Source organism: Microcaecilia unicolor, chromosome 7 (genome assembly GCF_901765095.1).
Source record: "Microcaecilia unicolor chromosome 7, aMicUni1.1, whole genome shotgun sequence".
NCBI lineage: Eukaryota > Metazoa > Chordata > Amphibia > Gymnophiona > Siphonopidae > Microcaecilia > Microcaecilia unicolor.
In genome coordinates this window covers 203,941,835-203,965,454 of record NC_044037.1, presented here as the reverse complement: position 1 = coordinate 203,965,454, position 23,620 = coordinate 203,941,835, and the positions used below count along the sequence as shown (strand labels likewise).

The following is a 23,620-nucleotide window of genomic DNA, read 5'->3' as shown; positions in this document are numbered from 1 at the left end:
AAAAGAGAATAGAGAAGGTTCAGCAGAAGCAGAAGGTTAATGCAGAAATGATGAAGAGATATTGTGGAAGCAGAGGAAATGGAAGCTAAAGAGTTAGTGTCTGTAAAAATAAACAGAGGGCACTGATTATTTGTCATGTTTCAAGTTTATCACACACTTTCTACCCCGCTCTACGAACATACTATCTAGGCGGTTTAAGGTCTACAAAATAAGGGAAAATATAAATGTGGATAGGTCAAGACAACACAGTGGAGGAGTGGAGGATAGAACTACATTACTGGATAGTAAAGTAAGGGAGGGTACACAAGGTGTCACTGGCATCCTTCAGGGCTCGCCCAGGGACCCTTTTGCAAAGCAGTGGTAAGCCCAACGTGGGCTTACTGCATGATATCCAGAACTACCACCGACCCAAAGTGGCCACCAGCGGTAGTTCCAGCTTGAGCTTGTGTGTACTGGGAAAATATTTTATATAGCATGGTGCTAACCTGGCGACAATCAGGTATCACTGTGCGCTGTCCGGTTACTGACGGGTTACCATGGGAGCCCTTACAACCACCTCAATGGATGGTGGTAAGGACTCCCTGCTGCATTGCCAACGGTAAGAGTTATCTTACGCATTGCCATTTTGGGGAGGGTATTTTACCTGCTGCAGTAAAAAGGGTTCCCGGCACGCGGGAAAAACGGCCCCTGCTGCTACCGAAGGCCCTTTTTCCTGCAGTTTAGTAAAAGGACCCCTAAGTTGGGTAATTTTGATTGTAGGCATCTCTTCCCTATATTTCTAGGTGAGTAAACATAGCAGGGGTAAACCTATTGGTTATTTTTGCATACATATTCCAATGTATGTGTATAGTATACCTCTTATAAAATTACCCTATAAATACTGTAAAAGGACACAAAATGGCAATATTCTTCTTACAATTAGGTACATTCAGGAACCCTTTTACTAAATTACTTTAAATGCTAATGTGCGCTTAATGCAGGAACAATGGCCTAATGCAGGATGCGCTAAAGCGTTCTGTGTTAGTTTTGCCATTTGCGCACGGTAAGTTTGTGGTATTTATTTTTTTGTATTTTTTGGAGGGGCATGCTAGGAGTGCAGAATGGCCATAGAAGCATTATTAACCTAGCATTGAATGCAGAATTAACATGGGAGTAACAGGAGGTGGTAAGTGCTCCATGTTATTTTTTTTTTTTAATGACCGCATGCTAATGCTAACATTATTAGCACATGGCCAGAAATTCTAAAAATGTAAAAATGCCTATTTAATGGTCTGCACTAGAAATGTGCTTAATGCCTGGGAAAGGATGCATGAAGGCCAGTTTAGTAAAAGGCATGTTCTGAGGTGGAGTTTGGGTGGAGTCACAATTGATGCATGTATTATATAAAATACACACACATATGCATCAATCTTTGTATTTAACATAACTCAAACATCTTGCACAAGAAGGATGCAAATGCAATATCAAGTGATAACAAAATCTGGCTGCAGCTTTATTAATACAATCAAAATGAAACTACAACTTTAACAGTTGAGATAAATAATCCCCAACAACATTCCCTATACTCAGTGCGGCCTTAACACAAACCCAATAGAACAATTTCATGATGAAGTAGCTCTGCAAAATATATATTTACAGAATCATCAAGATATGACCCCCCCCCCCCCCCCCAAAGCGGGAGCCATGCAAATCTCTCTTATCTGCACCCTTCTCCTCCACCACTAACTCCAGACTCTTCCTTCTATCTTGCTGCACCGTATGCCTGGAATAAACTTCCTGAGCTGGTACGCCAAGCCTCATCTCTGGCCATCTTCAAATTTAGGCTAAAAACCCACCTCTTTGATGCTGCTTTTAACACCTAAACCTTCAACTGTCCCCTATCCCTGATATGTCCTGTCTGTCCTAACCCTTATCCCTTACTTGTCCTGTCTGTCTGTCATAATTAGATTGTAAGCTCTATTGAGCAGGGACTGTCTCTCCATGTTCAATTGTGAAGCGCTGCATACGTCCAGTAGCGCTATAGAAATGACAAGTAGTAGTAGTAGTAACAGGGCCGCTGAGAGGGGGGGACAGGGGAGACAAAAGTCCCGGGGCCTGGGCTTCCAGAGGGGCCCGGCGCCGCCGCCACCTGGCCCGCCCTCTGTCACCGCCTGGCCCGCCCTCCGTCACTCCCAGAACTAACCTTAAGCCTCCTGTCACTTCGCAGCAAGCAGCAGCAGGTCAGGCCACTCCTTCCTTCCATGTCCCACCCTCACCTGATGTAACGTCCGCGAGGGCGGGACACGGAAAGAAGGAGGAGAGGTCTGCCCTGCCGCTGCTTGCTGCGAAGTGAAAGGAGGCTTAAGGTTAGTTCTGAGGGCCCGGCCCGATAGCGGGTGGAGGGGGGCCCGGCGACCTCGGGTGGGTGGGCGGCGGGGGGCCCGGCGATCTCGGGTGGGCGGCGACCTTGAGTGGGCGGGGCCTGGCGATCTCGGGTGGGCGGCTACCTAGGGTGGGGGGCCCGGGGGCGACCTTGTCCCGGGCCCGGCTCCGGCTCTCGGCGGCCCTGAGTAGTAATGATGACACAGGGCTCCGTCCCAGCCTGTGCAGATGATGCACACAAACATAAACCATAGACACCCCCTTAATCTTCCTTTCTCTCTTTTCCTGGCCACATCTGAGTTGCATACCCTTCTATTTCCCCACTTTCTTCTTCCACAAAAGCTGTGACCAAACCCTCACCTGTAACTCAAACCTTTCCAACCTGTCAAATGGCTAAGAACACCCTAAATGAAAAGGTAGGAGGAAATGTGGGGAAAAACCATAAAAATAATACTCTCACACAACCCACACCCTCCTCACTACCCGTCCGCCCAAACAATGTCCCTTTAGCCTGTCAAATCTTCTCATAGACCTCATGGAACTAATCAGATTAATTAATACCCTAGAAAACTAGCTATAATGTCCACATACCAATATAGCTTAAATACAATGCAAAGTAAACATCACCGATCCATACATTATACTATCATGGAGGAAAAGACCTCAGACTTCACAAGAAATTTAAAACCACTCAATTAAAATAGGTTTTTGACCCATGACATGAGGGGAGACATGATAGAGGTATATAAAATAATGAGTGGAGTGGAACAGGTGGATGTGAAGCGTCTGTTCACACTTTCCAAAAATACTAGGACTAGGGGGTATGCGATGAAATTACAGTGTAGTAAATTTAAAACAAATAGGAGAAAATATTTCTTCACCCAATGCATAATTAAACTCTGGAATTCGTTGCCGGAGAATGTAGTAAAGGCGGTTAGCTTGGCAGAGTTTAAAAAGGGGTTGGACGGTTTCCTAAAGGACAAGTCCATAGACCGCTACTAAATGGACTTGGGAAAAATCCACAATTTGGGGAATAACATGTATAAAATGTTTGTACGTTTGGGTAGCTTGCCAGATGCCCTTGACCTGGATTGGCTGCTGTCGGGGACAGGATGCTGGGCTCGATGGACCTTTGGTCTTTTCCCAGTATGGCATTACTTATGTACTTATGCACTTATCATGGTCAAAATCCTCAGATCAATGAACTTATTTTTCAAGTTCATTGGACTTTAAGGAGGTGTTTGTACAGAAATAAAAGAGTTAAAGTGGGAGTTATACCTGGGTCTTGTTGTTCAAAATACACTGCTCTGACCAATAGGCTACTCCTTAGACTTGCTTGCTGCTCTGTAAGGAATGGCCATAATATCTGAGACTGTCATAGAGCCTGATATCTACTGTCACTTTCACTTCTTAGGGGGGTGAAAGGGGGGTCAGTAAGCACTTGGATATTAAGGAGGGGGCATGCCTTCATCTCTCTATTGGTCAGTTGCTCAATCAGGGCACCGTTCTGTACCCGGGACATGATTAAAACAGGTCTAAATAAAAAAAATCCTTCTTTTTTTGCCTTGGATGTTACCGTTCCATTATCACTGAAAGACTTCCTAAGTTTGGACCTGCCCTAGTCCTGCTAAAAACATGCATTCAACATGCCCCTTTGCTATTTGGATGAACTGCAGCATAGAATGTCCAAATTTTTTTTTTTTTTGGCTAAAATGAGTGCCATAGGCTAAAAATATGAGCCTTCTTGTCCTATTAACCTAGGCACCCCATTTTAAAATTGCCCACGATATGAATATTATTTTCTGTCTGTCTTTATAGCAGTGGTTCTCAACCAAGACCCATAATATGGGGACCTCTGGCATAATGAGTAACACAGCATCTCAGGAGGATTTTGAAGGCATTATTACCCACCTAGAATACACAAATGTCTTCAGACTCTTCCTGGCTGTCCTATAATTTCTGTTAAAAGTGCTTCATTGGAACCATAATCTATGTTTGTGGATATATTCCTACAGTCATTTGTACAGTCTTCCACTTCCAGCTGATATTATTACCTGTTTGGACCATTTATCTTTCTCATATGTTGGTTTGACACTTGTGGCTTGTGATAATGAATCATTTTACACAAATATGCCTCAAGATGCAGTTTGGGACATCATTCTTATTCTTCTGGACTCCTGGGAAAGACCTTGTCAGATTCCCCACTTTGTTTTTGATTAAATTACCATCAATGACATTACATGAGCATTTTTTTTTCATTTGATGGGAATTATGATATTTAGATAAAATGCACAGCAAAAAAGGGGAAAACAACCCTACACAGAAAGTCCAAACAGGAAAAAAGTAGTAATATACAAATAGCCCTCCAATCCAACAATGGAGATGTATAGTAGTGCTGAAGATATTTATTGGTGAATATCATAAATATGCAAGCAGATTCGACACAGACCTGTGTTTTGGCGCACAACGCCTGCTTCAGGAGTCATGTATCTGAATTGAAGCTTGCTTGGTTACACAAACACCACAAGGGTGCAATAGCAGCAAAAATGTCCTGTCACAGACTTTGTAATCACTTAGGGGCCCTTTTATTAAGCAGTGGTAAAAACTGGCCTGCGGTAGTGTAGGCACATGTATTGGGCACATGCTGGGCCAGTTCTTTCTGCATCTACAAAAAAGGAATTTTTTTTAATGGGACACAAAAAGGGCCTACGGTCAAAATGAAATCAGCATGCGCCCAAAATCAGCCTGAGCCCTTAAAGCCACCCATTGATCTAACGGTAAAGGCTCACGCGCTACATATGCAGTGACTGGTCGGCGTCTGCCAATTGCTGATTACTGCCAGAACTGGCATGCATAGGACTACTACTACTACTACTATTTAGCATTTCTATAGCGCTACAAAGCATACGCAGCGCTGCACAAACACAGAAGAAAGACAGTCCCTGCTCAAAGAGCTTACAATCTAATAGAGGAAATAAATAAATAATTCATCCATCCACATGTTATGAGCGCGCATCAAATCTGAAATTACCACCAGGAGGGTGCACTGGCCTGGCGGTAGTCTCATTTGGGGGTGGGCTGCACACACATAGAGTCTATACGCTGATCGCTTCTATATGTCTCCGTTGTTGGATTGGAGGGCATTTAGATAAAAGGTACAGCTATGAAAGCCATTGTGGTCCTTGAACTTGATAACATTTATGCTCATTTTGAAAATACCTTTTTGTGTAATTCTCCATACAAAGATCTCATTTTATTATGGAAAGATTTTATTGATGATATTTATTAATAGAATGGAACTTATGAATAGTTATAAGAATTTTTTTAATGGCTGAACACATGTGGCTTAACTCTTTAGTGTCACAATACTGGGGAACAGCAAAAAAATGAAACCCAAAGGGTAAGATAATACATATGAATGAGATAGGACTGCAGACACTACAATCTCTCGTAGATATCAGAGTCTTGCAGGTCAGACCTTGGTTAATCCTTGGTCTCTGAGGGCTTTACCTATATATATTAAGAACTGTAAATTATCTTACCCTTTGGGTTTCATTTTTTTTTGCTGTTCCCCAGTATTGTGGTATTAGATTACGGAAGTAAGGAGAACAGCTCATACTGTCTTCTTGACAATATCATTTAACTCTTTAGTGTCCAATGTTCCCATCAATCTGATCCCATATGGCTTATTACGGGAACAATGGACACTAAAGGTTAAATCTAAAGTTTACTAACCTACAGCACCAAACTTTTTTTTGGACATTATTATTACTATTGTTAACGATCATTTAGTTTTTCATACATCATAAACCTCTTGCCAGGAATACTATTGGGCTCATTTTCGAAAGAAGGACGCCCATCTTTTGACATAAATTGGAAGATGGACGTCCTTCTTACAGAAACATCCAAATTGGTATAATCGAAAGCTGATTTTGGACATCCCCAACTGCACTCCGTCGCAGGGACGGCCAAAGTTCAAGGGGGTGTGTTGGAGGCATAACAAAGGCGGGACTTGGGCGTGCCTAACACTTGGACGTCCTTGACCCATAATCGAAAAAAAAGGACGTCACCCGGACCTGTTTTTCTTACAACTAAGGCACAAAAAGGTGCCAAAATGACCAGATGACCACCAGAGAGAATCGGGGATGACCTCCCGTTACTCCCCCAGTGGTCACTAACCCCCTCCCACCCTCAAAAAACATCTGTAAAAATATGTCGTGCCAGCCTCAGATGTCATACTCAGGTCCATGACAGCAGTGTGCAGGTCCCTGGAGCAATTTTAGTGGGTGAGTGGAATTCAGACAGGTGGACCCAGCATCATCCCCTCCCCCCCACCTGTTATGTTTGTGGAGGAAACATTGAGTACCTCCAAAACCCACCAGAAACCCACTGTACCCACATCTAGGTGCCCCCCTTTACACCTAGTGGTGTACAGTTGGGGGTAGTGGGTTTTGGGGGGTTGGGGGGCTCAGCACACACGGTAAGGGAACTATGTACCTGGAAGCAATTTATGAAGTCCACTTCAGTGCCCCCTAGGATGCCCGGTTGGTGTCCTGGCATGTCAGGTGGACCAGTGTAGTACAAATGCTGGCTCCTCCCATGACCAAATGGCTTGCATTTGGTCATTTCTGAGATAGATGTCCTTAGTTTTGAAAATCGCCGACAATCAGAAACGTCCGTGTCTAGGGATGGCGAAATTTAAAGATTTGGAAGTCCCTTATGGTATTTTCGAAACAAAAGATGGATGTCCATCTTGTTTCAAAAAAACGGGTTTCCCCGCCCCTGAATCGGGACATTTTACAAGGACATCCAAATCGAAACTTGGCCGTTCGTTTCGAAAATGCCCCTCTTTGTGTAACCCAGTGGGTTAAAAAAATAAGTAATTAAAGTACTTGGAGGTGGGTCATTCTGGGGCAGCTCATGGAGTGAGGAAGAGCAGGATAGCTGCGGTTTCATGCAGGCAGAGGCTGTTCACGGTGGCTGAGGGGAGGTCGTGCTGTGGGTTTTGCTGGAGAGCAGAAGCTGGAGAATTGGGTGGAGCATTGCTGGGAGGCGTGAATGCTGTGGCCAATGGAGACAAAAAGAAAACCGAAAGGAATTCTATGGAGAGCATAGACAGCAAATGAGAGTGGGAAGTTGGAGAAGGCTTCAAAAAAAACCAGAGACACAAGATGATCATCAAATCACAAAAACACTTTATTTCTGATACTTACAGAAATTGTGCAAAGCCCAACAAGGCACCGTGTTTCAGCACAAAGTGCCTGCCTCTGGGGTCTATTGATCATAAAACATAAATAAAATATTTGCTATGGCTGCATGTGGGCTGCATTTTGGCCAGTTTGGGAGGTAGGATTAGGGTGCGGAGGCACTGTAGTCCTGTGGTTTTTGGGGTGCCGCAGTGTTGGAGGCACCGTTAAGCAACTAATCTTTTCTGCAGTGGTGAGACAAGGCCGCCTTTATGCATGTGGAGTCTGGCAAACATGTGCAGATGCAGTGAGGAGCAGTGAGGGGCAGTAGAGGCAGGATATGCGAGGCCTACCTTGTGTGGCTGTGCACATGTTCAGAAGTATCGGGATTTTGGGCCTGAGTGGTGCCAGCCTGATTTACAGAGCAGGGCCGGTGCCAAAAGGAGAAGGATGGCCGCAGAAGATGAGGGCAGTGCTGGGGAGTACTCCGGAAAACCTCCCAGAAGTTTGTTCCTCGGGCAGGAGATGTGGATCCATGACAGCAGGTCTGCGCATGTGCAATGGGGATCAGAAGCGTCAGGAGCGAAAGCATGCCAGCTCGTGACAGAGCCATGCAGCAGTCACATGCTGTATTTACAAAAGATTTAAACTTCAGACTTTAAAAAGAAAAAGGTATGTGCATGAGGAAAATAAAAATGTATTTAAATTTGAAAAGTTTTCCAAGATGCAAGGCTGTATTTTTGGTGTAGTATGCTCTTAGAGCCAGTGGGTGTCTTGAGGCTCGGGGCTCCTGGTGGGTGCAGCTTCTTAAAAAGTTCCAAGTGTGTCAGTTAGCAGTCGGAAGGGGAATCTGGTAAAGGACGTATGTGTGAGAGAAAGAGAGAGAGAGAGCTGTCAAGTGTTTTAAATGGCTAAATTTGTGTAGAAACTTAATGTGAGTTAAGGCTATGATTGATTTAGTTAAAACTCTGGGCCCCGTGGTGTTTTTGGGCTGAAGGTTGGGGGTTGAATGAGAGGGAGCTGGGTAATTGAGAAAGGAATTTTAAAACATATTCTTTTGTGTGAAATTTGAAGTGTCTTTGGAGTTTGACGGCTGAAACTTGTATTCTGCCATGCCTAATAAGAAAATGACAACAATTTTTGTTGAAACTGTAATAACATGTGTGAATGTGAGGAGTTCTAGCACACAGTGGCGTACCAAGGGGGGGGGGCGGTGGGGGTGGTCTGCCCCGGGTGCACGCCGCTGGGGGGGTGTCGCGCGCCTGTCGGCTCTTCGTTTTCATGCTCCCTTTGCCCCGGAACAGGTTACTTCCTGTTCCGGGGCAGAGGGAGCATGAAAACCAAGAGCCGGCAGGCGCTCAGCACCCCCCCCCCCCCCCCAGCGGCGTGCACCCGGGGGGGGGGTTCTTTCACCGGGGAATCGGGGGTTCTTTCGCCGGGGGGGGCGCCCCGGGTGTCAGCCTCCCCTAGGAATGCCACTGCTAGCACATGCTCAGATACTGAGAAATAAATTATTACATATAGCAGGGGCTGAAAACTGAAGCATACCTGTATGAAATTGCAAAGTTCTTTGAACTGTTGTGGTAGGACAGGTGTAGGGATACTAAATTAGAGATTCACCTAACTAGCTACCCAAAAAGAAAAACTAAATGCCCATTTAGGGAGATAGGTTTCTCTCCATTGCTTTTGTAAATGCAGGTTAGTATGGTTTAAAAAAGAGAGCCTGGAACCAACCCGTGACATCTTCCTGAAAGTGCATGAAGAGCTGGCCAATGACAAGAGTATCCCTAAAAAGGAAGAAAGGAAAAGAACAGATAAGTAACTGAATTCTTAAAAGTGTGCACACAAAAAGAAATGAATATAAAGAAAAAGAAAAAGATAGAAGTATAGATAGAACATGATATATAGAGAAAATGAGAGTGAGAACAAAACTTATCTGAAGTGGAGTCTCTGGAGATGTTCGTGGTGTGAAACCTGTGGAAAGAAATGTTAAAGTGTCTAGTATCGTAAGTGACAAATTTATCAAAATAAATGGTTTAAGTAAAGATTACTTATAATTATCTGATGTTTTTGATGTTTTGGAAGAAAGTATATTCGATGCTGCAACTCTGAAATTTAACAAAATGTGTAAGTTTCTTATCTGTCAGTTTTGGAATTCAACTGAATTATTTGATATCTCATGACTAATAGTAAATTAGAATGTATTTTTAGTGTTAAACTCCCTCGTTTGACATAGAGTTTATTTGGGGAGACTCTGGGGCACTTTTAGATTGTAAGCTCTTCGAGCAGGGACTGTCCTTCCATGTTAAATTGTACAGCGCTGCGTAACCCTAGTAGCGCTTTAGAAATGTTAAGTAGTAGTTTTACTAAGCTGTGTAGACACCTATGTGTGCCCAACGTGAGCCAGTTGGGAACTACCACCCAGCTATTGCGTGGCCCAGGTGATAATTTCATTTTTTATGCACGTCCAGGGGTTCTTTTACTAAGTTGTGCTGAAAAATGGCCTGCATTGTTGTAGATGCATGTATTGGACAAGCGCAGGTCCATTTTTCAGCACGCCTGCAAAAAAGGCCTTTATTTTTTGGCCAAAAATGGACATGTGGCAAAATTAAAATTGGCGCGTGTCCATTTTGGGCCTGAGACCTTACTGCCACCCATTCACTTAGTGGTAAGGTCTCACACATTAACTGGGTGGTAATCGTCATCATGTGTACAATGCTGATTACTGCTCGGTTAGCACTGCGCACTGGAAAATAAAATATATTTTCCAGTCCATGTATTGGATGTGCATAAAAAATTAAATTACCACCAAGGCCACGTGGTAGCTGGGCAGTAGTTCCAAATTGGTGTTCATTGGGCGTGCGTAGTTGTCTACGCAGCTTAGTAAAAGGGCCCCTTATTTTCAGGCATGCAGCACTAACCGGGCAGTAATCGGCATTGTACACGCACTGATGATTACCACCCAGTTAATGCATGAGACCTTACCGCTAAGTGAATGGGTTGTGGTAAGGTCTCAGGCCCAAAATGGACGTGCACCAATTTTCATTTCGCTGCACATCCATTTTCGGCCCCCCAAAAATGCCTATTTTGCAGGTGTGCTGAAAAATGGATCTGCATGCGTCTACAATAGTTCAGGCCATTTTTCGGTGCACCTTAGTAAAAGGACCCCTCTGTGACAATTTATTTTTACATCAGTGTAATACTTTGCTTCCACCACCAGGGGGTTTACATTAGTTTTACTTCCATGTAATTTGGATGAAAATCTAGCTGTTGGTCAATTTTTCTATCTAAGATGTTTGTGTTCTAATCAAGATGATTGTCAGATACAAGCTCAATACATGTCTCACTGGGTTTTCATTTAACATGGTTATTTCTATTCAACTGCTACTTGTGCCTATAAACCAGCTTTATGTGTTGATTGTCTGCAATGGTTGACACCAAAAAAGAAGACGAAAGAAGATTGATGCTGACACTCATGATTAAAAAGATCATTTCAAAATACTGGTTTGTTTTACAAAATTGATTCAGAATTTAAGGGAGTTGGCTATTTTCATTTGAAACACACCTAATTTGAGATATGTTAATTAATTCCACTTTTTCATCTTCTTTTCTATCATACTGGACTTTTGGGGACATCAGCCATATGGTCATTGTTCTGTTTGCCCATAATAGTTCTCTGAAAGCATCAAACTGACATTTTCCAGTATTTGGGAAATTAAAGGATAGGTTTATTTGATTATTTGTTCCTGTCAGCTATATTATGATGGCAAAACAACTTCTGCTTTTATAGAAAACAGAAGCTCCATCCACACAGAGAAATTAGAAACTGTTTTGGTATCATAGTACATTAAATTTAACCATTCCTTTGAAGATTTGTGATTTTCATCTTTGGATTTGTTTGCACATTCTTTATGGGCTGGAGATTTTAATTCTTCATGGTTACAATGAGAGCAGCATTGCCTTGATAAAGTGTCTCCTGCAGGCCTAAATAATGAGATTAATTGGTCAGTGTTTTAAATCAATGGTAAATCTGTTGATTGATCTGCCTTTGTTGACATCTTATTGGTGATTGGTTGTTATATCTATTTTTTGGTTGTGTTACATGATGCATGTCCACAATAGCTTCATGTTAACGGCATTTGTTGAAGCTGTTGCTCTGTTGGTAGGTGTTACTAAGCACACATTCAGATTCAACTATAAGTGGTTTTTATACATAAAGGGGTGTATATTCTATAAGTAGTGTCTAAAATTGTCGCTAAAAATTTAACACGCGTGGGGGACTTTTACTAAGCTGCGGTAAACGGGGCCCTACACTAGTGGCGGTAGCCAATTGTACCATGGGCCAAGACCCCTATTGCCACAGTGGGTAAAAAGGACAAAAAATGAAATGACCATGCGGTAACTTCACACTTGCCGCATGGCCATTTTGGGAGGAGCATTTACCGCCACCCATTGGGATGGCAGTGAGGGCTCCCGTGCTAACCTGGTGGTAACTGGGCAACTTGTGATGCTGCCCAATTACTGCCAGGTAATCCCCTATGAAAATATGTTTTAAATAGTTTTTAAATAATTCCAATAGCACCAGAAATGGCACGAGCTGGGGGTGGAACTACCGCCAGCATCTGTGTTGGGCCACCGGTAGTTCCTGGTTGCAATGCAGCAAACCCGTTGCCACACGTTAACCCTAAGGGTTGCCGTGTGGCAACTGTAGGGATATATACTAGAAGAGAACCCCCTAGTTTCTGAGGTACTTGAGGTGGCAGAAAGCTACTAAATAGCAATTTTTCTGGACATGTTTCTAGGGGATGAGTGTACCTCTTATTTGTCCTTAGATTCTTCTGACTAGCTGTACCAATGAAAGGAACCATGCCATGGATAGGGATATATTATTTATTAGATATAAAAAAAAATTAATATGGAAAAATGCAAAGCAAGTTACAAAAATAGACGTACTACCAAAAATATAGATTATCACCTAAATATATATATATATATGATTAGATAAATAAATAAATAAATAAATAAACTATATGAATAAGCAATAATACAACTAATCACACCACTAATATCCTAAGGAGATTATGAGAACTTACACAACTAAAATATATTTTGCAAATTAGCAGCTAGTAATTCACTATGAACCACAAATCCTGAGACAAACCAGTCTTTTACAGACAAAAGCCTTAGACTAACTAAAAACCTGAGTTGTAGGTAGTAAATCCACTTCTCTTACCCTGCAGTCCTTATTGCAGACATCCAATGGTAAAGAATCGGATTCCTCCTTTGAGACTCTAACAGAAGCCTCTGTGAGTCAATCTCAGTCCAGGAATAAAATTCAGGGTCTGTACTCTGTATACTGATTACTCAGTCTTTCAGGAAGACCTTAGTGCTGCAGCAGAACTGACCTTGTCAGCTTTATTACAAGGAAAATTCAGTTTCCTGGTGCTTAGGAAAATCAGTCTCTCTCTCTCTCTCTCTCTCTCTCTCTCTCTCTCTTTCTCTCCTCAGAGCAATTTATCCACCAACAAGTCTTCTGTTCTTCTCTCTTCTCCTCTTTTTCTTCAGTCGAACATTGGCATCTTTCTGGGTCAGGTGATACCTATGGTCCAATCACAAATGGTATAATTCTGTCCAGCAGAATTCATGGTGGACAATGTAAGGGCTTGTGATAGCAGCAAAAAAAGTCTTATCAATCATGGTAGAAAACCTCCCTGTTGATTCACATACACTCCTGGAGACACCTGTCTTCTGTGAGGTAAGCTCCTCCACTCTTCCCAGACGATAACTGGATGAAGTCATCATGGATATGCCAAGCAGTAATTTTCCTTTGTGGAAAAGCTGGTTATCCTAGGCGACCTGTTATAAAATTATCTTCACATAGCAGAATAAAGTATGTGGTTTATTAATACAAACTGCATTAAGAATGAAAATAAACATATACCCCCAGATTCTATATATCGTGCCTAGTTTTCCAGGCTGAAATCCAAGAATAATCTATAACAACATGTGTAACTTAATTGGCTTAACATGCTATTCAGCGTTGATAACAGGTCTTAATGAGCAATGAGCACTAATTGGCAATAATTAGAATTTAAATGCACAACTTGCTAAGTGTATTTTACAATGCACTGTATCTAAATTCTGATGTGAGTAGCCAAACATGAGCATTGTTATGGGTGAAGAAATGGGCATTGTATGGGCGCTCCAAAATGTACATACACTTTTATATAATACACCCCTGTGAGTGTAATTCTACATGCTGGCATTTACACCACGTTTGCCTTGGTGTAAATAGATGTGCATAGTTTTAAGTGCTGTGATATCAACTAAGCTCATTCTATATACTGCACCTAAATCTAGGCACTGCTTACAGAATATGCTTAGGTGGAAATTTGTTCTGCGTGACTTTTTCAGGTGCCATATATAGAATCTGGCCCATAGTGGGGAGTTATATAAATGGCCCTCAAAATTTGGTGGACAGAAAAACCAAACAGCAGCAGCGATCTACAGAAGGACAAGCACAGCAAAAGTTTATCCAAATGTCAATTTTAATGAAAACAAGACCCAAACTGACCAAGTTTCACTATTTTTTTAATTTTGGATATTGTTTGCAAGTAGTGGTTCCCCCCCCCCCCCCTTTTCATATATTGGGTCTCAAAGCGTATGGGGACAGACATAAGGATCTCAATATGTATACTTTGGAAGAAAGGTGGGAGAGAGGGGATATGATAGAGAAGTTTAAATACCTTTGTGGCATTAATGTACAGGAGGTGAGCCTCTTTCAAATGAAGGAATGAGAGGGCAAAGGATGAAGTTAAGAGGTTATAGGCTCAGGAGTAATCTAAGTAAATATTTTTTCACAGAAAATGTGGTGGACGCGTAGAATCACCCCCCTTTGGCGGTTGTGGAGACGAGGACCGTGTCTGAATTTAAGAAAGTGTGGGACAGACACATGGGATCTCTTAGGGAAAGGAAGAGATAGTGGTTGCTGTAGAAGGGCAGACTGCCATTTATCGCTTATTGCTGTCATATTTCTATGTTTCTGTTGAACAAACTAGCAATGCTTTAGGGATATACAAAATTTCATTCTTGTAATGACAGTGTACAAAACATGTCCCTCTTCACAGTTTGGGACTGAAAGGCTCGGCTTAACTTCCAATGTCCTTTCAAATAAAGAATGCAAAATCCTTTAGTTGCACTTCCAGCACTCCATATTTTTTTGCTAGAGAGAACACTTATAAAATCCTTTAAGACACGTACTGGGGGTCTTTTACTAAAGCTTAGCTTGAGTTATCTGTAGTAGGGCCCATAGGAATAAAATTGGCCCTGCTGCAGATAACTCAAACTAAAATTTAGTAAAAGACCCCCTCATTGATCAAATAATGGAGTCCTTTTACTAAGGTGTGCTAACAGATTTAATGGATCTTTTATAAAGGCGTGCTAATATGTTTAGTGCGCGCTAAATGCTAGAGATGCCGAAATATCCCTATATGGTGTCTCTAGTGTTTATCGCATCCTTATTTATAGTGTGTGCTAAAAACTCTAGCACATCTTTGTAAAAGGACCCCTTAGGGTCCTGTTTACTAAGGCGCGCTATTGTTCGTTAGTGCGTGCTAAAAATTAGCACACACTAACTGTGTAGGCACCCAAAGGAATACTGTGGGCATCTACTCAGTTATCATATGCTAATTTAGCATATACTAATGAATGCTAGCACGCCTTTTTAAACAGGGCCCTTAGTGTGCCCTGATGCCCATATGAATATAATGGGAGTTTTATTATTTAGTGCATGCTAAATCCATTAGCACACCTTACTAAAAGGACTTCAATAGGAAGTAGCTCAACTATGCATGGATGCAGGCTAATTTATTTGAAGTAAAGCAAGTACAACATGAAACATGCTTTTACTCAAGTAGGTTACTAAATAAATGCCATGTAATTTGTTAATTTGTACTTGATGGGATTTGTTTTTAGCTTCAAGAATGATTATATCTTAGCTGTTATAATTATCCATACTATGTATGTGAATTTGATAGCCACTCATGACTGTAATTTTGCGAAAGCTGCCCATCCAGGGAACAGAAATAGTTCTATCAAAATTGGTCAAAAACTAGTCTGGGTTGTCTTCCAGCACTACAAGTGGATCTAGAAGGACACTCATATCAAGCACTAGTGGACTCCGACAGTGTCAAGACTCTTGTCCTGAGAGAGGTACTCAACCATCTACAACTGAACCCTGGCCTGTGTACAAGGGCAACAACCAAAACCCAAGGAAAGCAAACTTTGCAAAAACTGAAGCACAAACAGAACACAGCGAAGAAAGTGATGGGTAGCAGAAGATCTTTAATATACTCATTGCCAGCTGGATTTCTCACATTAGCCCGCTTGTTTGTGTTTGATATTTTTCACAAGGCATTTTTAGTTATTTTGGGTTTTGCACTTTTTCTGTTCCATATGTTTCTTTCTCAGTGTAATTAATGATGTGACTGCTGATTTAGATACGAAGCATGTCATCTGTTCTGATTAGAATAGTAGGTATTCATTCTTTCGTCTTCAACCTTTTTTTTTTCTTTGCTTATATTATATGCACTGTGTTCCTATGTTTATATATATAGTGTTCTATTCACATATTGTTTTTATTGACTTGACAGTGCTACTTAGCATGTGTGTCTGTGCTGCTCAGTTCTAAATTATTATAGATGTTATTTACTTGTTTCAGTGAAACACTATAGACAGTGTTTCAGTGATTACCTTAAGTTGCATACTTCTTTTTAAAGGTATGTTGGTGTAATCTGCTTTTCTTCTTGTTTTTCTTATAGAGCAATATTTATATCATATGACAATTACTGTCATTTATTTTTTTGGTTTGTTTAGTTAGTATATCAAATGGTATTTGTATGATACATTAATATATTACACTGATATGTAATTTATTTATTAAATTGATGTCATTTTTTTTAGATTGGATTGCACTTTTTCTGATGTTATATACATCTTATATTGCATGAATTCTTATCCAAGTATGTTGTTTTTCTGTGTACACCACTGACTTCTTAATGTTTGTTGTTATAATGTGGCCGAAATGTATTTTGCATTTTGTATTTTGTTCCTAAGGTTCAGTCTGTGCTATATGGTTTATTTTTTTAAATATATTTCTATATTGTTTATTTTTAACCATTTGTCTATCATGTTTAACTTTAATGCTTTTTATATTTGGGTTTAATGTGTGTATATATATATATATATATATATATATTTTATTTTTATTTTTTAAATTAGTTTGTTAGAGCCAAACATGGTCCATGTCAAAGGGTCACTTTTGCTGTGAATATATTAAGGATCTTCTGCCACCCATCACTCACTTAGCTGTGTATATAGGGACCAAAGACAGTATCCAACAGCTCAGTTGTCCTGTAAAACACCTGTGGAGGAGTAGATGAATAGCCTAGTGGTTAGTGCAGTGGACGTTGATCCTGGGGAACTGGGTTTGATTCCCACTGCAGCTCCTTGTGACTCTGGGAAAGTCACCTAACCCTCTGTTGCCCCAGGTACAAATAAGTACCTGTATATACTATGTAAACTACTTTGAGTGTAGTTGCATAAACCACAGAAATGCAGTATATCAAGTTCCATTTCCCTTCCTTTCCCCTGTAGGACAAGTTCATCTGGAGGTAGCGGTCTTGCCTTGGATACCATACCAAATGGTTTTGGGCCAAGATTTCCCCAATTTCAGCACCATCTGGGTCCAGCTGATTGATAGCCCAAAGAAGGAGGAGGAGTCTTTTCCTGAGACCTTCCCATTGGAGGACTCTGATTTATATTTTAAAAACTCAATGTTGCCTAAAACCCACCGCCAGCAGTGTTTAGAGAAACTGGTGCTTTCTGAATTGAGGAGCTGCCATAGATGGAGATCCTGAGTAGGAGGAAGATGATGGTTTGGACAACCCTGACCATTTGGACAGTTTACCCAAATGGAGTAGTGAGGAAGCTACAGGGAATTTTAAAAGGGCACAGGCAGAGGATGAATCCCTTACAGCAGCCCGAGCCAGGGTTGTTTCAGTAGATGGGAATCCCATAGGCAACCAGGACCCCTCTAAGATAGCACTTCCATATTTTGTAATAAAGAATGACTTGCTGTATAGGGTGGCCAAGGGAACCCTGGAAGGTATAGAGGTTGAACAGCTGTTAGTACCCCAGCCCTATCATAGGCAGGTTACGCAACTAGCCCACAGTCACCTGTTAGGAGATCATCTGGGAAGAAGAGAAGACCCGGGAGTGGATTTTGGCCCAGATTTTCTGGCCGGGTGTATTTTAAACAAGTTGAGCTCATTTGTCAGTCCTGCCCAACTTGCCACCTGAGCAGTTCTGTGAGGGTTCCATCTGCCCCTCTTGTGCCCATGCCCCTTGTTAACACCCCATTCAAATGAATAGCAATGGCCTTTGTGGGACCCCCTGGAGGGCAGCACCCATGGCAACAAGTATATTCTGGTCATTTTTCATCATGACACTTGCTATTCAGAGGCCATTGCCTTGTACAACATGAAAATAACCACATTGGCTAATGGCTAATGTGCTGTGGGATGTCTTCTCCTGGATGGGGATTCCAGCAGGAATATTGACTGACCAAAGTACCGCTTTTATGTTGTCTGGAGTCAGGTGTGAAGTGTGGCTGGTCAGGTGGCTCTTGCTTAGCCACAAGGTGCTTTGCTGGACATAACTGCTCAACCTTTGTCTGAACCCAGTTCCTGGATAGCACCATAGTCTGTGGTTGAAAGGAAGAGATTCCCTTGGTGTGCTTTCCTGGAGCAAGAGCCCATGGTAGTGCATCTGTTTGTGTGTGAATCACTGTAGTGGTGGCTCTCCTCCATTGCATGCTTTGCCTTAGACTTGCATCTTTTGGGTGAATTTGACTCTGATATAGAAGAACGTGGTTGCTCAGAATCTGATGATTCTTCTGAATCAGACTGACTGTGTGCTTTTGTGAGCCAGAGTAAAAGCCTTCACATATTCTACTGTTTGCTGGGCAGCATCTTCTGCAACAATGTGACTCAACTGGCTCTCCCTGCCATACTGCCTTGTGGCTTCTTCAAGTGCTTTTATTTGAGCCTCCAGGATAGCTTCAAGGCAATATTTAACTCTGCCTTCTTGCATTCAGAAGTGGCATTAGTGGCAGCACCTTTATGCTTTTCTTTTTTTATTTTAAGTTTCTCAAGTTCGATGATGGCCTCTTGTTTACTATAAAGAACTTTTGATTTGGCAGCCACTGCATTCAATTGCAATTTACGAGCAATAGAGCCCATAGCTTACCTGCTGGAATGGCTTGTCCTGTGTGATTTGATGGACCTGGAACCTCTAGAGTCTCCAGAGTTGTGTCTAGAGTTGTATGAATGTTGAGACTGATGTTCTCCTGCAAGGGGCAGTGTGTAGCTTTGTGCCTTTCATTTCTACTTATTTGCATACATCTCTCTCGCTTCTGTAGGCATATATGCTCTTCTGCATCTTTCTGACCCTTCTCACTACCAAGGTTAGCTTGTGATGTATTGTGTTCAATGTGCTCACTTACTGCTTTGTCTGATTCAAAATTTGCCATGACTTGCACAGGTAAAATGAACCTCTTCTCTCTCTCTCTCCATTTTGTTTTTTGCTTAGAACACCTTTGTAGAGAGAACCTTGGCTTTGTGTCAAAATGTTGCTTAGTAGGAAAAAGGGGAGGGGGTTTGAGCTCAAATAGATTCTTTTGCTTGAGACTGAACAATGTTGGAAGTCCCCATATGGCAATCTTTATTTTTTACTGTTTGTATCTTGCAGTCAGTGGGGGGGGGGGGGGGGGGGGGGGGGGGAGGGCACAACTTCTTGCACTGTGCAAAGCATCTGCTTCAGGAAATTGGTTATAAAGCCCTGCACTGAAACTATGGCTCCATAATGTCTGGACTAAGACATCCACAGAATTTCTCCTTGCTGTGATGACCAGAACAATTCACAATCTCTGAGAAAAGTTATTGAAAATACTGCTTAGCACCTTCTGACTTAATTAGATGGCTTCAGAGTCAATTTTTATGCATTCTCAACTGCTGCATGTACTGGATGGAAAGTAGCACTTCAAGGGCCAGATGAACTAAACAATAGGGTTCTCCAAGCTATTTTCCTGTCACGGTAGCAGCTAATGAAAACAGAATGCAAAGCTATTATAATGAGCTAATTACTATTATAATGTGCATGCAAGGCGATGTACAGCCGTTTCCGACCCCATGCACAAAAGCAGTCCCTACCTTTACCATGGAAATTTTAACGGGAGGTCTGGAGCTCTTGTTCTTCATTGTCACAAGTAGGAGAAGGGGATAAACAAGGCAGAGAAGATGGAGCACAAAAAGAAAAAGTACACCGGCTTACATGCAGCCTCTTTGCGTGTATGAAAGCCGTGTATGAAAGCCGTGCCATGCTTCTTTTTCAAATGACATTTACTAGCAAGAAATTGGACGGGGGGGGGGGGGGGGGGCAGTACTGAAATGTAAAGCATAAAAGTAATGGTGACTTACCAAAAATACAAGGAACACAAGAGTCCATCAAACAGTGTCTGTGGGAAGCAGCACCCCCCATTCTAGAAGCACAACAGAGAGGGGCTAAACTAATTGGACAGTGTCAAAATGGGATGTCCCACCCACTTGCTACTGGAGGGGGACACCAGGAAGTTCGGATCCAATCAGTTCACAGCTCTAGAGTGATGTCAACAGGGAAGCCCTGCAGGGAGGAGATGTTGGGACAGCAGCCAGTCAATGAGAGTCCATCTTCAGGGAGATAGGCATTCTAGGATGCCAGCCGGCCAATAGAAGGATGCAGCAGGAACAGCTGGGGTGGAACCAAGCCCTGATGCTGATTCCTCACAGAAAATGAAAACCAAGAGCAGCAGAGAGGCTTTTCCCACTTTTTCCCAGCAGCGGGGAGGCAGGGAGCCACAACACAGGTCTGCCCATTAAAAAAAAAAACAACAAAAAAACGCTTTTGTGCTTGGAAAAAAAAAAGATACATACTGCTTTCATGCACGCAGCTTGTCTGCGTGTATGAGTGCCATCTGTAGCATGCGCAGAGCAGCTATGCATAGCGATTGACTGTTCTGCGCATGCTTAGCTCACTGGCTTTCCCTATATCGCATGCAAATGAGCTGGGTCACAAAAGCAATGAGCAGCTCATTTGCATGCGATTCTCTTTGTGAATCGCATCTGTGTTTCCAAATTGGTAAATTTTTATCGATTTGGAAATACAGATGGATTTTTAACGGGACTTTTGTGCATCTAGGCCCAAGTCTTTTTACTTTAACAGTCCAGCTTTCCCCTCAGACTTACACCACAAGTACTTTAACATTTTAGCATTTTACTTTAACAAACTTTTATTTGTTCTGCTAGAGATAGAGCTGAGGCTTAGGGATTTCACACTGCGCATTCTTCTGCAGTATTATTTATTTTTCACTTGAGGTCACACATTAGAAGATTTTAAGCAATGCACTTGTGACACTGCTCTTTCTTTCACATTAAGGAATGCTTGTAATTACTCTGTATGCATGTATCCACTAAAATCTTTGTCAGTAGAATCCACTGAGTGACAAGGATTTTTCACTCTCCCTGAGATTTTTTTTTTTACTGTAGTGTTCAAGATTTTTCACTGTACTGTTCTAGGCAAAGCATAGAGTAGCTTCAACAGCCAGATTAAACCGTTCCCAAGCTTTACCAATAGACTCTCAATTCTTAAGCAAATCTTTTTTATTGTAATGCTCAGAATAAACAATGAAAATCCAACTTACAGTTCAGTTGCTTAAAAGAGAATTGTTGCCATCTGCACAGGGCATTTTCCTTGAAGACACCCATCTGAAGCTGGGAGCCTGTAAGCACTCCCTACAGGTGACAATATATATGGTTCAATTTTTGTATCAGGGTCCATGGGCCCAAATATTCATTAATAGCAGATGAATCTCACTGTAATGCAGCAAGGTATGGGTTATTCTCTTTGTCTTCTATTGTTTGACTTAGTTACAGATCCTTTAACTCAGTGGATCTCTGAGGTGCTGGGTATCATAAGGTTTACCTTCAGAGAGGTAACTCACAAGATTTCTTAATATGCAATGTTCTACTCTATATCACCCATCCAAGCAAATCGCTTAACACATTTCTTGAATTGCTTAAAGAGTATAGTGCTTTATCCGTCTCTATGTCTTTATAAATACCAGGGTAAACGTAGTAATTGTAGCTAGATTGAAGTTGTAGATATTTACCTCTGCTCAGAAGTAGGTATAAGTGTTCATTTATAAAATATGCTCATACACATACATTTTATAAAATATATATGCAAATCATGACATCATCACCCCTAGTTTGCCCAGAATGTGCCTATCCTCCGGGTGCATAAAAGTACATGCCTTCTTGTCACCATGCACCATGCCCTTATATACATGTAAAACAGTGTGGGTGGGGGGGGGGGGGGGGGGGGGGTTAATGTGAAAAAAAGAAAAGTTAATAAAATTAGCCCATATAGTGCTAGGGTGATTAGATGGATTTTCAGCAGCACTAGACAGATAGGGAATATTCTATAAATAGTGTCTAAAGGTAGATACCAAAATAATTGGGTGACAAGCTACTATGTTGCAATGGCAGAGCTGTGTGCCATAGTATCATTGTAACATAGTAAATGACGGCAGATTAAGACCTGTACGGTCCATCCAGTCTGACCAACAAGATAAACTCATTTTACATGGTATGTGATACTTTATACCCGAGTTTGATTTGTCCTTGCCATTCTCAGGGCACAGACCGTAGAAGTCTGCCCAGCACTGTTCTTGTACTAAGTTCTGAAGCTAACGTCGAAACCCCTTAAAATTTACACTCCAGCCCATCCCTATCTATTCAGTCATGATCAGGGCGTAGACCGTGGATGTCTGCCCAGCACCAGTTTCGTTTCACAATTACTGGCGTCGCCACCTAATCTCCGCTAAGATTCCATGGATCCATTTCTTCTAAACAGGATTCCTTTGTGTTTATCCCATGCACGTTTGAATTCCATTACCATTTTCATCTTCACCACCTCCCACAGGAGGGCATTCCACATATCCACCACCTTCTCTGTAAAAAAATACTTCCTGACATTACTCCTGTGTCTGTCCCCCTTCAACCTCAATTCATGTCCTCTAGTTCTACCACCTTCCCGTCTCCGAAAAGGTTTGTTTGCAGATTAACACCTTTCAAATATTTGAACATCTGTACCATGTCACCCCTGTTTCTCTTTTCATCCAAGGTATACATGTTGGCAAGTCTCTCCTCGTACAGTTTGCAACCCAAATCCCATACTATTTTTGTAGCCTTTCTTTGTACTGCTTCCAGTCTTTTTACATCTTTAGCAAGATACGGCCTCCAAAACTGAACACAATACTCCAACGACTTGTAGAGGGGCCAGATCTGTTAGGGGCCCTTTTACTAAACGGTTGCCGTGTGACAACCCAGAACTACTGCTGGCCCAACGTGGCTTTTGGCAGTAGCACGGCCTTGAGCATGTGCCATTTCTGGTGCTACAGAAATGGTAGAGACTATTATTAAGAACAAAATTATAAAGCATATTCAGAAGCATGGATTAATGAGACAAACTCAACATGGATTTAGTGAAGGGAAATCTTGCCTCACCAATCTACTACATTTCTTTGAAGGGGTGAACAAACATGTGGATAAAGGGGAGCCGGTTGATATTGTATATCTGGATTTTCAGAAGGCGTTTGACAAAGTACCTCATGAAAGACTCCAGAGGAAATTGGAGAGTCATGGGAGGTAGTGTTCTATTGTGGATTAAAAACTGGTTAAAAGATAGAAAACAGAGAGTAGGGTTAAATGGTCAGTATTCTCAATGGAGAAGGGTAGTTAGTGGGGCTCCCCAGGGCTCTGTGCTGGGACTGCTGCTTTTTAATATATTTATAAATGACCTAGAGATGGGAGTAACTAGTGAGGTAATTAAATTTGCTGATGATACAAAGTTATTCAAAGTCGTTAAATCACGGGAGGATTGTGAAAAATTACAAGAGGACCTTACGAGACTGGGAG

General features: G+C 41.8%; 1 long non-coding RNA gene across 1 annotated transcript; it reads right to left on the bottom strand.

Annotated features, from left to right (window-relative positions):
- Positions 1-6,006: 6,006 nt before the first annotated feature.
- LOC115474787 lies at positions 6,007-18,805 on the bottom strand. The gene is made up of 3 exons (XR_003942906.1): positions 18,794-18,805; positions 14,804-14,806; positions 6,007-6,091 (listed from the first exon to the last, which is right to left on the bottom strand). It is a non-coding gene; the product is annotated as an uncharacterized LOC115474787 (long non-coding RNA).
- Positions 18,806-23,620: the final 4,815 nt, after the last annotated feature.